Consider the following 19,524-nt stretch of genomic DNA (forward strand, 5'->3'; position numbering starts at 1 on the left):
TGACACTGTCACCCTTGACTGCCCTATCTTAGGCTAACGAGGCATATATCAGTCAAAACCAGAGGCAGGGTGAAGAAATCATATTTCTTGTGGAAAAACCAAATATTTAAGTTAGCATTTGACAAGGCAGACACATTTAATACGATTTTCATCAAACCAGATTTTTCCAAAATGAAAATTCAATTAATTGGCCAGTTGCTTTGGTACTAACTGGAGTCTTTCTCATTGCTAAGTCGTATTGCACGGCCAACAGAGAGAGTACAAGGGAGGACCCCCCAAAAGAGGAATTTATTTATAAAAATTGTGTCTTTATTCTCACACGTTTAACCTTCAGCACCTTCACAGCCCTCTCCGTTGGACGCAACACACCTACTGGCTTTTTCCCACTGATGAAAACAGGTTTTGAACTTGTCAACTGTGGTGCCTTTTAGTGCTTCTGCTGTTCTTTGTTTCATGTCTTCCACATCAGCAAAGCGGGTCCCTTTGAGGACTTTTATCACTCAGGGAACAAAACAAAACAAAGTCACTTGGGGCAAGATCAGGTGAATAGGGAGGGTGGGAAATGGGGGTCTTGCCATTTTGGGTCAAAAACCGCTGAACACTCAGCACGGTGTGGGGAGGTGTGCTAATAAGTCACCCACCATGAAATGGGCAAATGTGTTGAAAGAATTTTCAAAAAAATTCACGGAAGCTGAACACAGCCTCTCACAACAATGCCAGCAGGTACCCTGATACAGATGGGTTCCTAGGACACTCACCTAGCGGGGGAAGCCTGTTCTGCAAAGGGCCTGCATTCCAGAAGATAGTGCCATTTGGGGGGGGGGGGTCTCTCCTAATAAAATGCACTGTCTTTATCAATTTTGCTTATTTGTTAGAAATGTCATGTTCCCACATCAGAGAGAACACCCATTGCACTAAAGGGGATAATAATGCATGTTAACCCTTCCAAGCTGTACAAACATTCCTAGGATATAAAAGAGTCAATACACTTTCAGAACATCACCTGAAATACCAAAGACATCTGGGAGAATGGACTTAGCATTTCCTCTCCTTGGCTACAGGAAGTATCAGAAGGGTCAGGTGAAAACCCGTCACACCCACGCAGATCTAAGTCGGTGCACCTACTGCAAGGTGAGATTAGAGAAACGTGGCCACCAAGTGCCCACCCACACATGCAAGAGTCATCAAATTGGAATTCAAACGGTTACATTCTAGGAGGACTTGTATGGTCTCCGACCACCTGAAAGCAGCTTCTGACCACGTTTCCTTGCCTGGCTCCTGAGCTAGGATACAACAGTCCCTCGCTATACCGCGGTTCGCTTATCGCAGCCTCACTGCATCGCGGGATTTAAAAAAAAAATTATATTTAATTATGTATCATGGATTTTTCGCTATATCGTGGGATTTTGCGGTAGTATACAGTAAATACTAAAATAAACGTAAGGTTCCTACTTCGTGGATTTTCACCTATCATGGGGGTATCGAGAACGTAATACCCGTGATAAGTTGAGGGATCACTGTACTCAGAAAGCCTTCCTGAGATTCTGAGTCAGCGTGAGTCTCTGTGCTGCTCAGAAGCACAAGACAGGTCAAGCCTACAGATATTAGAACCTTACGCTGCATATTTCCATGGGAGCAAAATGATTCATTTTCTGAATCATTTTATTTTCAGAGACCGCACTTACTTTCATGCCTTCCAAAAAGTGCAATTTCCCTGGGAACTTTAAAATTTATGTTCTAGTTGTTATTGATTTATTTCTGTAAATAATACACTCTACCTTCTCATTGTTGGTACGTTAACGTCTTAAGCCATTTTACAGTGAAGCTCTGAGAAGTTTGAAGATACTGAGGTGAAGTTGTTGGAGCAAACATGATTAGAGTAACTAATGTGAAGACAGCAAAAAAAAAAAAAATTTACTAGCTAACCTTGACACTAGTCAACACTCATCATGCAATGAAATAACCTGAAAATTCCTGCAAAAATTTAGAAATAGAGTTCCCTGAAAAGATAACTGCCAAAAAGTGACATTGTTCTTCGCTCCCTGGTGGAAGATCCTTTTTTTAAAAATGAAACAATATTTAATTATATAGTTTAATATATAAAGTAACAATAAAGAATTAGAAAGACAAACACAGAAAGCAAGCTCTTACTGTTGAGACGATTAAGTTCTCATAAGTAATCCAAGATCTAATTAGGGCACTCTTAAACACAGACAATCATTTGGTAAAACACAGAATTTTGTTTTCTCATCAGATGGCTCCAAAAGTATTTTTTAAGATATCGCCATATTGGTCCTGCTTCTTAGTTTTTACCTGACTTTACCTAGACTTTTTGTTACTGTGACTGTTGACATCTGGGTCGAGTCAATGGAGTTGGTGGCATACTAAAACTCATTGGTCCTCGTCACCACTCCATCCACATACAGCCAGACACGTCATTGTGCCATCACTGTTTGCTGAAAAGTGGAGGAAATTTGATGAGTTTGAACTAAAATGGTCCCCAATTTCCCACATGAAAGGACTGTAATAAGCTTTCTTTTAGTATTTTAACTGTACTTATTTTATATCACAGTAAACATATCTTTATTATTCTTCCTTGTAAAGTCTGGAAAATCTGAGATAGCTCAGGGGGTAATTTTAGTGCTATGAAACCCTGTAGCAAAGTGAGAAAGTCAGAGGTATTCAAACCTATGTGATAGTGTCCCTTTAAAAACTATTATGGAATATTTTCATTTTAATCAACTTGATATTACATTGTTTTCACAAATTTTTCTACATACTACTTGATATGTGGTAATTGGTATTTGCAATATTTTCAACACTATAAGAGCAAGCATACCTTAATAGAAATATACTAAATTCTAGTTTGGTAAAATGAGTACTTTTTCACTAGACTGAATGATAAAGGCTTGTCTTTGTATCTTGTAAGGTCGACATGGTCTTGAAATGAGTGAGACCAGGTGGAAAATAAAGGAACCATAACTCCTAACTTTGTGAGAGGATCCCAATAGTACTAATTAATCTGGGGAAGAATTCGGCCAGATCATACTTATGGAGGGCAAATCTTTTAAAGGCTAGCAAACAGATGACAAAGGTCCTCCAATCAATGCAGATAAATAATGACAGTCTTTAGAAAAAGCCAAACTGTGACAAGCGAGAGAATGGTCCGGTCATTTGATTTGGGGAATTTAAATATTGAAAAGCCAATTGTTTGGGCATTAAATTTACATGGCTAGAGTGATGAAGTACACAGATGAAAGAAAATCTATGTGTTCCTCTGTGCTGCATGCCAGGTTCTCCAGGGCCCATATTGCTCTCTGGGAGAAAATTATAGATTCTGGTGGGGACATGACCTCTGCCCCACCCTTACAAGCCCGGGAGGAACATCACAAGGAAGGAAGAGCCGCAGCAGTGAACTCATCCGATCTCCTGCCTCCCCAGCTGACAGCAAGGTCAGTGGCTGAGCGCGGCCAAACAGCAGCTCTGCGGGAGGCTCACCCTTCCAAGTCCCCTCTGCCCCCGTCGTGCCTGGTGTAGCGACTCGGGCATGAGCTTGAGGACGAGTCTTATTGCTTGTAGAAATGCAGGGCCTATTCTCATTAAAAGCCATCTCAAAAGCAGTTGGGTAAAAACGATTAAAAGGAGTCGTGATGTTTATTCACAGTAGACCTTTATTTCAGAGCACTTACGAGTTCTTTCTATTCGGCGACCAGGGGCGCTGTGAGCAAACATGAAGCCCGTGTTGAAGGAAGGAAGGAAGGAAGGAAGGAAGGAAGGAAGGAAGGAAGGAAGGAAGGAAGGAAGGAAGGAGGGAGGGAGGGAAGGAAGGAAGGAAGGAAGGAAGGAAGGAAGGAAGGAAGGAAGGAAGGAAGGAAGGGAGAAAGGAAGGAAGGAAGGAAGGAAGGAAGGGAGGGAGGGAGGGAGGGAGGGAGGGAGGGTAAAAAAGGCGAGAAGTGATGTCTGAGAACTTATCAAGCCTAGCAGACCATTGCTTCACTCCCAAGAGGGCCATTCTAGGAAACGCTCTATTCCTGTAGATTGAGCGGCACGTCATACTCCCGTGTGGCGTTATTGTAAAGCCCCAGGAGTCCAGCACTGTTGGTCCGAACAGAACTGCGACATCCTAGCGGCTCCCAGAACAAATGTCCTTCCAGCTTTCGTCCTCCTCCGCACTTCTGTTCTCCCGGCGTGGCGGGCGCTTCCCTTCGGGAACAGGATGGGGCTCAGAGCAGCTGCGTGGATGGCAGGGGCCCCGCACCGCAGCAGTCCTTGGTGAGGAGGCTGTGAGCTGAGGCCGGGGTGCTGGCGTGGGGTCTTCCCTCACCACACAGTTGTGAATGGGGTGTTCTTTCTCTGTCTTATGCAACTGAGCGTTTCTAACAGGACTTTCTGTAGAGCAGCCTCTCTGGAAAGATTCAGAATAAAAGCATGTAGGCCGCCAAATATATAAGAACGTTTAGATGAGACATCAGCGTAAAACTGTAATGAGATGTTTGCCTGTTTGGGCCTGGGTTTTCTTTTCTTTTATTTTAATACAATGAAGGGGAAGAGAAGCAGGAAATACATTTATTGATTTTTTTCTCTGAATTTCATATTTGCACTTGGTGTGTCAAAGGTGACAAAGACAGCCTGAGGTGTGGAGGTCCGCCAAAGGTACACGAAATGGTAGAAAACTACTAAATTAGCTGCCTAGGAATCTACGCTGCTCCACCGACAGTTAAGAAATCAGGATATTTCTAGAAGAGACTTATGATAATCTACATAAATTATTCCTAACCAGACTAAAATTATAACAGTAAACACATGTGTCTGTCTAAATGTAATTATTTTTAGAAATTCTAATGTAGAAAATATTTTAAATAAAACAGTTAATAATTCCCACAATGAGGCCCCTGATAATACTCCAAGAATTGAATTATATATGCTCAATTACTCTTAAAAATGTTTGAGATACATGCAAGCTTTGTTTATTTTTGTGAGTTTCAAATACATTTTAAACAATAAAATCCCACAAGTTCTGCACTTTTGTGTCCTTATAAAAATATTTTCATATTGAACATTTTAGACAAAAAGTAGCTGACGAGCTGAGTGAGAACTTGCGTGGAAAATGTATTCAGGTGTTTTTGTTGAAAAGCAAAGCACACACAAGTGGAAGCTTCCAAGTGTGACGCACAGAGTCCATGATCAAGTGCAGGTGTGCTTGTCCTGCGGGTGAAGGAGATGGGGGCCTTCAGATGCTCGGAAACCTGACCCTGAGCCCGGAGCAGGTGCACGAGGACCCATACGTGTGGCTACACTGCCACCTCGTGGTGCCGAGAGCCAGCCTTCCAACACGATGGCTGACTTCCAGGGCAGTGGCAATTTTACCCAGGAACGTTTCCTTTGCACAATAGAAGTAAAACAAGGATTTTTAAACCAGACGACTAAAAAGACTTAATAAGAGCTGTCATCTGTCTTCTGTTATGTATTCCTTTGCCAAAGCTTCCTTCCTCTCATGGATAAAATCCTCAGGTGTCTCAGACGAGGTCTGCGAACTCAGCACCCAAGGCAGGTGTGGAAGTAAACTAGCATCAATTGCCTTGGAATAATAATTTTATCACATTTTATTGCTTGAAAGAAGTTTCTCTTTGATAAAGTCTCTTTCGGATTTAAATCCCTCTTTTCCTTTTCTAGCTCAAAACCAGAACACAAAACCAAGTGAACACAATCCCTTTGAGAAGGTTTCCACTACTTATTCCTAAAATGACCCCAGTGGTGATCAGTCCAGGCTGCAGACGGCTGGAGGCGCGTGTCCTAACACGGAAGTCTTTGTGACGGCAGCGTCTGTGGCTTGGGGTCACTTAAGGGCTTGGAGAGGAAGAAAAGGCCAGTGAGGGCAACCTGTTCTTCTTTGGGAGACGGTGGCAGAATTATTGCTATTGACTCATGTTTTACTTTTTTTGTTCGTTTGTTTTTGCGTCATTATTACAGCAGGCACCAAACCATAGGGGGAAGAAAAACGGCAAACAACATTTCAAGGGAAACAACCACAATAAACAATAAATAGCAGGAGCAGAGTTTTCTAGTGCCTGCCATGAACGTAAGGACCACGAGCTCATACATCCCACTTCCTGAATATGTTCTGAGAGATGCAAGCGCCATTTTTCTTTCCGCAGCAGAGAAAATTCTTCCCTCCGGCCACATGTGTCAGACTGGTCAAGAACAGTCTTTTAATGTTCAAGATCAGGAAAAAGCTTTTCTAACTTGAAATGTTAATTAAAAACTGAGTTAAAAAAAAAAAAAAAACTGTTTCCTAAATAGAACAGGATTTATTCTGATTATAACGTCTGGTTGACACAAGGTGTTTATTTCACTCCATGTGCATCTTCTTGATTCTCTCATGAAGCTGCCATTTGGAAAACTCCCTTTATAGGCACATAATATAATTCCTCCCTTTATGGAGGAGGTGATCTGATCAAAGAAACAAAGGTAGGGCACGTTGGTAGGGCTGGGGCAGGGCCTGATCCTCTTATGTCCTGGTCACTCAGTTCTTATGTATCCTGCAGTCTCTTTGTAAAGTCCCATGTATTTTACGCTTTTCTAAGGTACGACTGACCATCTCAACAATGTGAAATCAATGGCACAGCATGCAGGAGAGGATGGCAGTCCAAAGTACTTGGAAGCTGTAGTATTCACTATTATTTTAACATCATTTTAATAAATACAAAAGCAATGTTTATTCCCTTTAAAGCCATGACATCTATGTAGTTAAAGGTTTCCACTGCATACGTTTACACAATGGAATACTACGCAGCACATAGAAAGAAGGCAGCGCTAGCCTTCGTGACATCATGGATGGAACTGGAGAGTATTGTGCTGAGCGAGATAAGCAGGTGGTGAAGGACAAATACCATAGGCTCTCACCTATAAATGGAACCTAATGAACAACAAACAAATGAGCAAAACAGAGCCAGAGGCATGGAAACAAGGCGCAGACTGACAGCGACCACAGGGGAGGAGAGGGTTCTAATCTAGGGACATGTATAAAGGACCCATGAACATGGACCACAGGGTGAGGATTGACTTTAGGAGCAGGGGAGTGGGCGGAGTAGGGGAGAGCAATGGGGGGAAAATTGGGACAGCCATAATAGAACAACAATAAAAGTAAATAAATAAAAATTAAGAAAAGGTTTTCAGAGCCATGAGCAATTAGTTAAATATCACACATAGAAGCAAAATGGCCATTTGTAGACTTGTGTTACTCAGCGCCTTAATTACTTAGATTGCAACTTGTTTCAGACCCCCAGATACGGGGCTGTCTAAAAATCCCCAGGCAATTAAGGATGAAGCGTGCTCAGACATGCACAGCCTTTGAAGAACTAAATTGAAAGACCAGGTTTTATCTATAATGTTATTAGGTAGATAAATCACTGAGAAGAATAAACCAGTGGGGGAACAAATAAAGCACAAATGCAAATTAGTCCTTTAAAAATCTCCTTGGAGATTATGCCATTTTCCCCACAAAATCAATATCGGTTCAATTGGAGATAAATCATAAGAGAAACCAAAAGTGGACATTTCATGAGTAAGTGACGATAGTGTTGCTTCCTTCGGCCCATTGGGGGATGTGATCACGGAACAATGGAGGGGAGGGGACGAGTTTATGTTTGTTAGCTGATTTCTCACTAAATGGCACTTGATACCGGGGCCATTGTGATCAGAATCCTTAGCTGGCACTAAATTGAGGTTTTCTGTTTATTTTGAACAGATCTCTAAATTTCCCATAGCCAAAAAGGAAATTGATTTTTCATTATATTCTATTGTCTCCAGTTGAAATACACAGATCATCTGTTATTCATATTGAACATTCAGAGAACATTAAGACTTGTTTGTGTCTAAAGAACTGTATTTTTAGAAATCTTAAATATTCTATTTCTTAATTTCTAAATATAGTCTATTAAAAATAAGCCATCAAACCAGTAATCTATAACTCCACCCCCAATGAAATGGCCTCTATGCACATGAGTACAGAAAATAGGACATCCACATAATCAATTTACTGCTTGTGACAAAAGCCAATCTAGAGATGAATCAAAGAAATATTTAGTTAACACAGATTTTAATATGCTCTGATTAAGATAAAACCACATTTTATACCATAACACTGCCATTCATTGGTCTTCGATGCTATGTTTCTTTCACATGCATTGTATGATATGGCCTATGTTCTTGTTGCAGCCCGTTAACTGCATCGTTCCGAGTAAGTCTTGGTAACACAGTGTTCCCAGGTGTTAGAAAAGAGTGATTGCCAAGCAACTTTGGACTTGAACAGTGAGAAATACTTGTGTAGCGTTTGGTTGCCTGTGTTTTTCAATTATAAAGAACAAACCAATGTTTTAGAAATGAGAGCTCAAGTCAAGAAACTTTTAAAATATCTACAGAAATGTCACAATACATTTATCTTTCCCATTTCCTTTTAATATGGGAACTCTGCAATATCAGAGAAAACATAAAATTAATCCTAGAAGGGGCCTTCCAGTCTGTTTTACAATTATATGATTCATAATTGAGGAAATGGAGGCATGAGGAACATTTATCATAACATTTCTGAAGGAGTTCTGAGATGTCTAGATTTACCTCTTGGTCTCAAAGTCTGTGACAAATGCTTCATCTGCATTGATTATGAACTTGCAAAAGAAAGTCTGATCAATATTGCTATAAAGTTTTAGATATGAATTTGAGAGGACCTATCAAATCTACACAGCATGGACTTTTTTTTTTTTTTTTCAAACATGGACTAATTATTAGAGCCTTTTGAAGGGAGAACAGAGTATTAAAATGCAGACCTGGGTCAAGAAAAGAGTGGATCAAGTATGCCTAGGACAGAACCTCTGATTTTAAATCCTATAAAAACGATTCTATTTTTTGAAGAGGTTATGATATCGAGATGAAGGCACACCTAAGAGGGGATGTGGAGGGTGACTGCAGCCATTTTGTGAACGTGGGTGACCCCCAGCTGAGAACCAACGTCCCTGAGAGATGGGAGCAATTTTGAATGGAATGCTGATTAATACACATTTTCTCTCCTAATCTAACAACTGTATAATCTAAGCAATTACATGTTAATACTTATCATTTTTCTTTAGACTATCCATGTGCCTTTAGGTCATTGTTTTATATACAGTGGTGAGATAGACAATACATTTCAGGTGGTCTTAACAATGAGCCAATGGAAGATATAAGAGTGAAAGTGAAAAAGGCAGAGATTTATATAGGTCGCTCGTGTGCATGCACCAGAAGGGAAGAGCAAAGAATAACTAGTGATATTTCTGTGGGGTCACCTTTTCTTAGATCCTCAATAACAGAATAAGAGAAACATCACCAACAACATGTCTTTTCGGTGAAAAGCAAAATACAGCATGTTGAATAATGGAAAAACTGTTGAAAATTTAAGCACTGAAAGTCTTATAAAACATACAGAATTGGGAAATGGAAAATGCTTCTCAGGGATAGAGGGATATTTTGTGTTTATACTAGGCTGAATTGCCCCTGAAAAGGATAGAAAAGGAAGATGCATATGCATCCTTTGGCTGTTCTCTTTCAGTCCCCTCCCCCGCTCTGAGGTCTGTCCATTGGTTCTATGTACCCCTGTCTCTCGTCCTAGTAGTTTGTTTTGTTCCTTAGATTCCACACAAAAGTGATATATATGCATAGCCTATGGATGCAGACAATAATGTGGTGAAGGCTGGGGGAGTTGGGGGGGCTGGGTGGATATGTACAAAAGTGGGGGAGGGGCATCTGTAATAGTGTCAACAATAAAAAAGAAGGGGTACCATAAAGAAAGAAGAGGGAAAGCAAATAAGAAGGGTTTCGAGTCTTTCACTGGTATTCACTGGAAGATTCCAGAAGCAGAGAACGTGAGAACTATGGGATCCAATTTGACAAGAGGTACATTATATGTATCGTGTGTCTGACTTTCTATGCCTGTTAGGTTGAACTCAAGAAAATCCCCTCCCATGACATCATCCAAATTTGAGGCCGGGATTCCTGAACTAACAAATCCCCCACATGAGAAATCTCTAAGTAATTGAAATCTGGTTGGGATCTTGTTCAGCCCTCTGACTTGAAATTAATTTCTGAATAATCCTGAGAAAACTATTAAAGCTGAGAACCAGGGACCCCAGCTGAGTGTGCACAGAAAATGCTACCAATCTCCCATGGAGAAGACCTGCTGTTCAGCTGCCTCACCAGGAGCAGTCTCATAGAAATGTCACTGTCTCATCAGCTGGTTAGGAGTCTGGGCTCATGCATATATCTTCTGTCATAAACCTCGTCCAGTCAGTTGCTAAATCTTGCTAGCCGATCCACGCTGCTATCTCTGGACACTGCTCACTTGGTACAATGTCAACTACCAAGGCTCTCGGCCAGTCTACATCATGCCTTGCAATGGCTTTTATACCAGCCCCTAACGAGCTGTCCTGAATTACCTCTAACCTTACCTCTGCAGTCAGGAAGATCTATTTAAAATAACGATCTTCGCAGCCCTAAGATCACTTCCTTCAGCCCCTTAGGAAATGACCCCAAACTTCTCCATCTGTCCTGCTAGACCTTGCTTGACATGACTTGGGCTTCCCTCCCCACCAACATCCAGGCCGATGTTCTGCATTTTACAGCAACATGTCAAGCTCACTGGTGTTCATTTTTATTTCCGAATCATTAGAAACACATGCCGACCTCATGGATTTAGATCAGAGTGCTCATTCTCATGTACTTCCCCTAAACACTGACTTCTGTTTAATCATTTCTCTAGCTAAGTTAAATACAATTTTCCCTAAAGAAGCCTTCCCTGACCCCAAATCTAGGTCAGTTCCCCCAATCAGGCAGAAAAGTCACTGTATACTTGTTCATTGACTTCATAACATTTATATTTGTTTAAGTCTGTATTCTCTCCTTCCCTTTAGACCCCAAAGGAGAAAATCCCAAGTCCGTGCTGCTACCGCTACATCCTTTCCACTTAGCATATTTCCTGGTCCAGAGAAGGTGCTTAATAAATGGTTTTTAAATGGACAAAATTATTAATATCATATGTCACAATGCTTAAATAATATGACATTTTAAAGGGATGTTCATTCTTTGTCCAATTTCTCATAAGAGAGAATAAGCCACCACTAAAATGCTAGGCACGGAAGCCTAAAATTTATGAACTCTGGCAGGATTTCTTACGTGATAGTTCTGTGGGATATTGGCAATATTGCAGTAATTAATAATACTGGCAATACGTGACAACACTGATACTGTCTAATGATCTTAAAATACATGAAAGAGCCAATACTGGCAGTTTCCACAACTGCTAGGTGACCTAACATTCATGACAATATTACTGGCCACGGAGCTTGTTGTTGAGTGTATTAAGGACGATGTACAGCCAACTCCTAGCGGAACTAGGATTCCGGGTTATTTGAGCCAGTATGTAGTAGAGCGTCACTAAGTTATTGGGCATGATCAGCCAACACAGCAAACATCATCTGCATTCCAGTCATAATCTGAGATGCACAAAGATGCCAGCACTTCCGTTCACATAACAAGAATATAATGGCATCGGGAAAACAGATGAAGTGATAGGTAGAGAAGAAACTCTCTTACCTGATCATTCTCTCCCTCTGTGTTATGCTCCTTCACAGTGTTTAACATGCATTTATTTGCTTATTTTATCTATGACTATGATGGAGATAATTTTAGTGAAAGCTTATTCCATTCTTTACCCTCAGTACCTTGAAAAATGCCTGCACAAAAGACACGCTGAATAGATACAAGCAGATAAATGAATATACGAGTAGATGAATGTTTAATAAAGGAAGTGCGGGCCCTTCATGCCTCAGTTGTTGGCAAGTGGGCTGAGATATTTGGAAGGATGTTTTGAAAGCTGGCCTATGGCAATAATGAACAGGAGTGATTCAGGAGGACGAGTAACATCTATGTCACCATGCTTGTACCACACCACCAACCCCTGAACCAGGCCCGGACACACCATAGTTAGCAGCAGGGGTAAGGGGCTGGGTTACATGATGCAGGTGAGAAGGGATGGACCAGACTGGCCATTTTACAGACTCCAGGGAAGTTCACCCCATGGTGAACTTGGAGCCATTTGCTGGGGTCATATAGAGGATTTGCAGTGATTTTTTTCTCTTTTCCTGTTTTTCTTCTCCACCAGGGCTGGAACTACACAAGGGTAAGCAAAGCCCTTGTCTTGGACACAAACTATAACATGTGTGCACATGCCCACACATACACACATCCTTAGTAATCAGGATACATTATAACACAGGATTTAAAAATTCAAAACGAGTGTATGATTTTGTTTGGAATTTTCTATCACAGATTTTTTTTATTTAGGTTATAAGAGTTTGCATGGTAACATTATTTGTAGTGCAAGCTACTGTTTGCTTTTTATCCTGTGGCGCCCCTTACGTTTTGTACCTCACTCGCTTTACCCCAGGTTCTTCCTGGGACAACTCCTGAAGTCGGTGACCTGAGGACAGCAGTCTAAAAAGCACAGTGTGCTGGAGACTCCTCCGAGAAGTGATTCCAGAATCGCAGCCAGGTTGGGGCACAGAAAGGCGCCCCTTTTCACAGTCCAAGCCTGTGTGACACATAATCCAATCAGCCACTGTCTATACTATACTCAGTGTTTATAACCAAAAGGCTGGTTTAAGGAGATGACTTGGAATAAATCCGTGAGCCCTTGGAAGGTCATGAAAATCAAATGAAAGATTACAACTTAGAGCGTCAGTTTGACACATTCATTCTAAAGAAAGTAAAAGTAGCATTTTCTCTGGGTGGCCGATCCCCAGTGAATGAACTCTGTTTTAGTAAATGAGCCTCATGTTAGCATGTGAGCTATGAGCTTTGCCATCTTCTTCTAAGGATTTTTCTTTTCTGAAATCGACTGTAATACAAATATTTGTGCTCCTGTTTAGCTCGGGGAAGCTAGATTTATGAACTTGTGGTGTGGCAGCCTTTCTTGTTTTAAAAACCACTGAAAAAAGGACTTCACCTTTGACATACTACTTTAAAAACACTCCATTTAGTCCCATAATCAAGATAATGTTCTTCTCCCCTCCCTGGAAATCCCAGTAGCAATGGCATGACAGAGAATATGAATGTGAGAGAAACAATATTATGCATATGCCTTCCTCCAAGATGCTCTAGAGCTGAACCCCAGAATGAGCAGCAGGCAGATGCCCACGGATAAAGTGTGGTCAGAGAAGATAACTGCTGTTAATAATTCATTAAGGACTCCTCCTGTCTCTCTCCGCAAACTTTTTCACGACTTCAACCATCCTCATCAAGCTCCATAATTGGACATGGAGAGAGGGCACCCATGATTTTATGATCACTAACAGCAAGCATGAGTACAGCAGGATACAGTTTGCAAAGTGGTTTTCTCAAACCTCATTTGCTCCTCACAGCCACAGGAGTCGTTAGGTGTTATTAAGATCATCTACATTTTACTAACAAGGAATCTGAGTTGTCAAGATTATCATTTGGAAGACGGCTATCTCAGTACACCCAACCAGAGGCTTTGAGTGTGCAGAGGTAGATTGTTTGCATATGAGTAGCCCAGAGTTCAGCAGGAGACCATGCTGGATTACCAGCTCAATAATGTCAGCAGAACATCTCAGAAGTTCTTTCTTTTCATCACGGCGACAGGGTGGCTACCTACCGGCAAGAAGAAGGCAGAAAGGGAAGCGATGCCGAATCAGAAAAATGAAAGCCTACTCAGAACCACATGGCAGACCTCAGCCTGTATCATTCAGAGAGCAATCATGTGGTCACCCCGCTGGAAGGTCCTGAAGAAGACAGGATTGATAACAAATACCAGGTAAGCCAGATAATGGTCTCATTCAGTCATACAGACAAATGTTCGTGTCTACTGTTTTACTTCTGAGCTCATACCCCCTCTCTCCACATTAGTGGGAAGGGGCTATGCAGTTTTTATTCTACAAATTCCTGTTTTTGCAAATAACCAGAATTCATGATATGTGGAGGAGATAAGAAGTTGCCCGTGACAGTGAAGACTATTTAAATATCTGCTTTAGAAAATATGAGCCACTGTTTACATGTGACCTATGTTCATTATGAAACACCCAAGTCTTCAAAGAATTATTTGCACTCAAGAGTCTCAATACCATAGCTTTGTAGTTATTGCTTATATAATATATGACCATCTCAACCTTTTAGCTATGTTTGAATTCTATAATTCCAACGGTCACAGAACATTGCCAGGTGAATTGCCCACCAGCTCAGATTCAATGTCTATGAAATTATGCCCCATCCTATCACCTTAATTTCCAAATTGTCTAGCGTTCTTCCTGTTATGCCTTTATTCTCACGGTCCTGGATCCAGCAGTGAAGTCACAGTTGCTTTTTTAGCATCCTTTATCCTTACCCTATGGCCAGTACACTCATTGGTCATGCGCCAGGCATTGTCTTAGGGGCTGCAAGACATCACTGAGCCACTGCGTTGCCCTTCTTCAGGCCCTTGCCTCACCCAACCTGTATCATTGCTGAAGATTGTACTTTCTTTTCTCCACTCCACGTGCTAATAATAGAATCCACTGCCTGTAAGACTGCGCCTAGTGGGCTCGTCTTCATTTCCACTCAGTGCTGTGTCCCTCAAGTACCAGTTGCTTCAACTAGAAACTGCTCTACCCTCCTCTGTGGTGAAGAATTAGCTTTGTTACAGAGGGTCTGAGTTTTGCCCTCACTCAGCTCCTGGAGTGTCCTGTCTGATAGGAGTGTTCTTTATTTGCTCTAAGGTTTGGACACAGAACAGGGTAACAGTGTGACTTGGTTTTAAGATTTTATTTATTTATTTTTAGAGAGAGAGGGAAGGAGGGAGGGAGGAAGGAAGAGAAACATCACTGTGTGGTTGCCTCTCCACGCCCCCAACTGGGGACCTGACCCGCAACCCAGGCCTGCGCCCTGACTGGGAATTGAACAGTCAACCCTTTGGTTCACAGGTTGGCAGTCAATCCACTGAGCCACACCAAGGAGGGCACGATGTGACTTATAATGGGGGCTTTGGGACATGCCATCTAGGTTCCAACCTCTAAAGGAACTGGAGACTCAAGGTGTTGGCTCCAACCTTCAGAAAGAGCTGGTCACCAGAGCTCAGCCTTGTGAGCAGCCTGTGATGAAGCCCCAGCAGGAACTAAGACAGCAAAGGCTGGGTAAGCTTTTTTGTTTGACTGTCCCTTACATACATCCTCCCACACAGCGGTCCAGAGGTGGTCCTGTCTTCCATGGCTCCGTGGAGAGAGGGCGGGGAGCTCAGCGTTAGAATCCCTCCCAGACTTAGCCTATGTGCCTCTATTTGGATGGATGGTAATTTGTATCCTTTCTTTGTACTAGACGTTCCCATACACACAGTGGCTGCGACTGAGTTCTGTGTCTTTTTAGCGAGTTATCGGATATGAAGGTTGCCACGAGGCCACTGGATTTGTAGGTGACCGCTCGGAAGCCAGGGTGATCCTAAGAAGTTCTGACCTGGAGGCTGGTGTTGGGAGGGGGCAGTCTTTGGGGGACCGTTCCTTCTGCCTGTGAGCCTCGCCTGACTCAGTGTACATCCCTTTGTGAGCCCGGCTCATCTGCTCCATGCTGTGGTCTTGCCTTGACACTTGATGTCTCCCCCTTGTCCTGGATCATCTGTGGCCGCCTTTCTCTTACTTCCGATCCACATAGCCAAGTTTCTTGTATTTTACAAAATCTACACTTTCCTCTTTTAGATAAACATGTCTCATTACTTGCCATCAAATGGAATTCATGATTAAGCTCCATCGCTCAATTAGTTGTTTCAGAAAATAAGATATTGAGCCCATCACGTGAGCAGGTGTTGACTTTAAAAAAAAAAGAAATTGATGTGGTATAAGTTAAAAGGCATAAGGAAAATCTTTACACCTCGCGTTGAAACCCAAACCGGAATGAAAATAATTCTCTTTCACAATAGAACTCCTGTTTATAAAAACAGCCCTTTGCATAAGGAAGCTCTCTGTTCACGGTGCGTCCTTTAAATTTTCACTTCAAAAATGTGTTATAGAGGTCTGTATTATTCACTAGTCAATAGTAATTAATTTAAAAACACTCCCCCTTGCAACAGAAAGGCCCCGTACCAGCCGAGAATTTCACTGCTGAGAGACATGGCATGATTATGGAAACACTGAGTTTGAAAGTAATGTATGCATTTTTCTTCTTGCCAACAATTGTATTCCTGTCATTGGAAATCCAGTTAGTTATAGAGGAACTCACAAATAATTCAAAATTAAATCAAGAATTATTGTTAGATCAAAAAATGGAAGACTTAGACTTTTGAACAACACAATTTCACAGAAAGGAACATACCTCAGAAGGGAAACTTTATCCACCTCCCTGTTGTGTCTGGGTTTGGTTACACTCAGTGGCCCAGTGAAACTGCAGAGGTCTCTATTTGGTGGTGCTACATTCGGAGTCAAGATCCCATGTGAACCCACACAAATTCGTTTCTGTGATTTACTCTGAGCCTGAAGCCAGGAATTTGTTTTCTACTGAGGGCGGCTGACACCCAGGAGGAAGATGGATTACAGGCTCAAAGAGATAGAGGCACCATCAAATCCAGAGTGAAAAAGAGTCCAGGAGGGACAGGCAGGCCCTGTGACCAGTGCAGGGACATCAGAGTCCCTCCCTGTGGCCTGCTCAGTAACTCCTGCCGTGGACAATAACTGGCAGCAACGTGGATCTCATTCAAATATGCATCCTTCATTTGGTTTGATTGTTTACAGAATAAATGTTTTTGCCCCTCTCGGACATTTGGAAAACCTCTGCTTCCGTTGGTGATAACTGTTGCTTTAATCAGCATTTACTTTGTGATTGCTGAGGGGAGGGGGGATATAAGGGGACTACATGGTAACGGCCAAAAAACACAATAAAGATTAAATACAAAAAGAAAGGGAGACAAACCATGTAAGTCAGGGAAACACTTTTTGTGTGTGTACCATTTTGCCGAACTTGGCCAATTTTGTTAATCATTTATCATCACTGCTGTTTAAATAATATTAGTTATAAAAACATTTGACTTCAAAAATAATTTTGCCTGTTTACTGTAAAAGTATTTTTCAGAAAGTACTTACTCAGAAAGAAAAGTCTTGTTATTCTGGGCTGTCATATATCTATTGGTAATTTTTGTAAAATATTAGTATAGCAGCTGGAATTCCAATGTAATAAATTTTATTCATAACTTTTTTTTTTTTTGGTTCTGAAAGTCTAAGTCCTCTATGTCTTGATCTCAGGGTAATGATTCTTCATTTAATTTTGAATTATTTGTGAGTTCTTATAGAATTAACTCAATTGCAAATGACATGAAAGCAGCTGTTATCAAAAATATAATACATACGTAATTTTCAGACACAGTATTTCTATTAGGTGACAAAAGTGATAGTCTTTACTCTGGTAGTGCAACCTATTAGCCAAATTCTAGGCTTTCCTTGTTATTTAAATTGTGAAATTGACATAATATTAACTGGGAAACTGTTCCATTTATTGTCATATATTGTCTATATCCCATGTTCCCTGTGTTCTTACTTGTTATATATGCATGATATCATGGCTATTAAAGAAAGAACCTTTTTTTTCTTTAAATTCAAGTATTCTGGGCCCTGGCCAGTGTGACTCAGTTAGCTGGAGTGTCGTCCCATAGGGTCATGTGTTCGATTCCCAGTCAGGGCACATTCCCAGGTTGTGATTTCAATCCTTGGTTGAGGCGTGTACGGGAGGCAACCAATCAATGTTTTCTCCTCCCATAAATCTGTCTCCCTCTCTCTCTCTCTCTCACCTCTCCCTCCCTTCCTCACTCCCTTTCTCTCTCTCTAAAAGCAATGAATAAATACCCTTGGGTGAGGATTAAAAATATATTATTTTAATTTAAATTTAAGCATTCTTGGACAAATGCTATGGATGATATATAAAATTAATTATAATTTTAATAACACCAACTAATATTTAAACATTTTTTGTAGCTTATGAGTGTGATTATCTCCATCTTATTGATGGGAAAACTATGAAATCCATGAAGGTTATCCTTCCTTTCTTTTAAACAAATCTGTAACTTTTTTCCTTTAAAAAAAAATTTACAGGGGTGACACTGGCTAACAAATCTATACAGGATTCAGGTGCACGATTCTACAACACATCACCTGTGCACTGTACTGTGTGCCCCCCACCCATCACCATTTATCCCCCTTTACCCTCCCCCTCCCCCTACAGCCCCGCCCCCAGCAATCACCACACTGTTGTGCGTGTCTATGAATTTTTTCTTTTTTTCTTTTTTTCCTGTTTTGCTCAATCCCTCCAAGCCCTCCCCCCAGCACCCCCCCTGCCACACACACACAGCTGTCAGCTTATACTTTCTTAAAAGACAGAGTAAGCCCTGGCCAGGCAGCTCAGTTAGGGAGGGCATCATCCCGATACACCGACGTTGCAGATTTGATCCCTGGTGAGGGCACTTACAAGAATGAACCAATGAATTTATCAATAAGTGGGACAGCTAATCGATGTTCCTCTCTCTCTCCCCTCTCCCGGGTTCCCCTCTCCCGGGTTCCCCTCTCTCTCTAAAATTTATTTTTATATATATATTTTAAACCCACAGTAGGTTGGACACGATAACTTTTTTGAGCACTTTCTGCTCCAAGACTCCCTGCAAAACAATAAATATGCCCCTATAGCAAAGGTACCAACAGATTTCACTTATGAGTAGAACATCTTCAAACACCACAGAGTGTTCTAACATTACACAGCATTCACCAGTTTATATTAAATAAAACTTAATGTCCAAGTAAAGTAAAATCATAAAAATGGTTTTATTAAGCCCATCCTGACTAATGCTTATATTATTAAGATAATCTAGCTACCAATTGAAATACCAATTGCACTCTATAATGATTGTCACTTAAAACAATTTATTTAATTTAGTAATAATTTTGATACACATAATATGCTGTACTTTTAAAACGGTATTAAAATGGAGTGACAATTACTATTCTTGAAATGAAAAAGGAACACTTAACTGATTATATACCTTTACCACAAGGAAATAATGTTCTATTGCATGGTTTTATTCCTCAGAAATTATGTGTCTTATCGCTTCTGTTGTATATATAAAACCCTAATATAAATAGTAAAAAAGAAAAACAGAATTCTTTAATAACACAGTCTGACTCCTCCTTTCTACATATACTGGTATTCATCCCAACAAGTTAAAATTCTCCTGTGTTTACAAATCAGTCTAGACACTTCATCCTTAGTTAATTCAATAAAGAGTGCCCAACTCTTCCATCAATCCCCTAATTAGTTTGAAAATAACTTCTCGTAATAAATGAAAACAATTTTATTACGTGTGCTTTATCCAGTAGAGGCCATATTAAACTTAATGAAATTAAAGGTGAAAGGAGAGTGATTCTCCATAAACTTTCTATGGTGCCTTTCTCAACAGAATCCTTAAACTTCAAACACCTG

This window comes from Furipterus horrens, unplaced genomic scaffold (assembly GCF_987537825.1).
Source record: "Furipterus horrens unplaced genomic scaffold, mFurHor1.1.pri manual_scaffold_12, whole genome shotgun sequence".
NCBI classification, from domain to species: Eukaryota; Metazoa; Chordata; class Mammalia; order Chiroptera; family Furipteridae; genus Furipterus; species Furipterus horrens.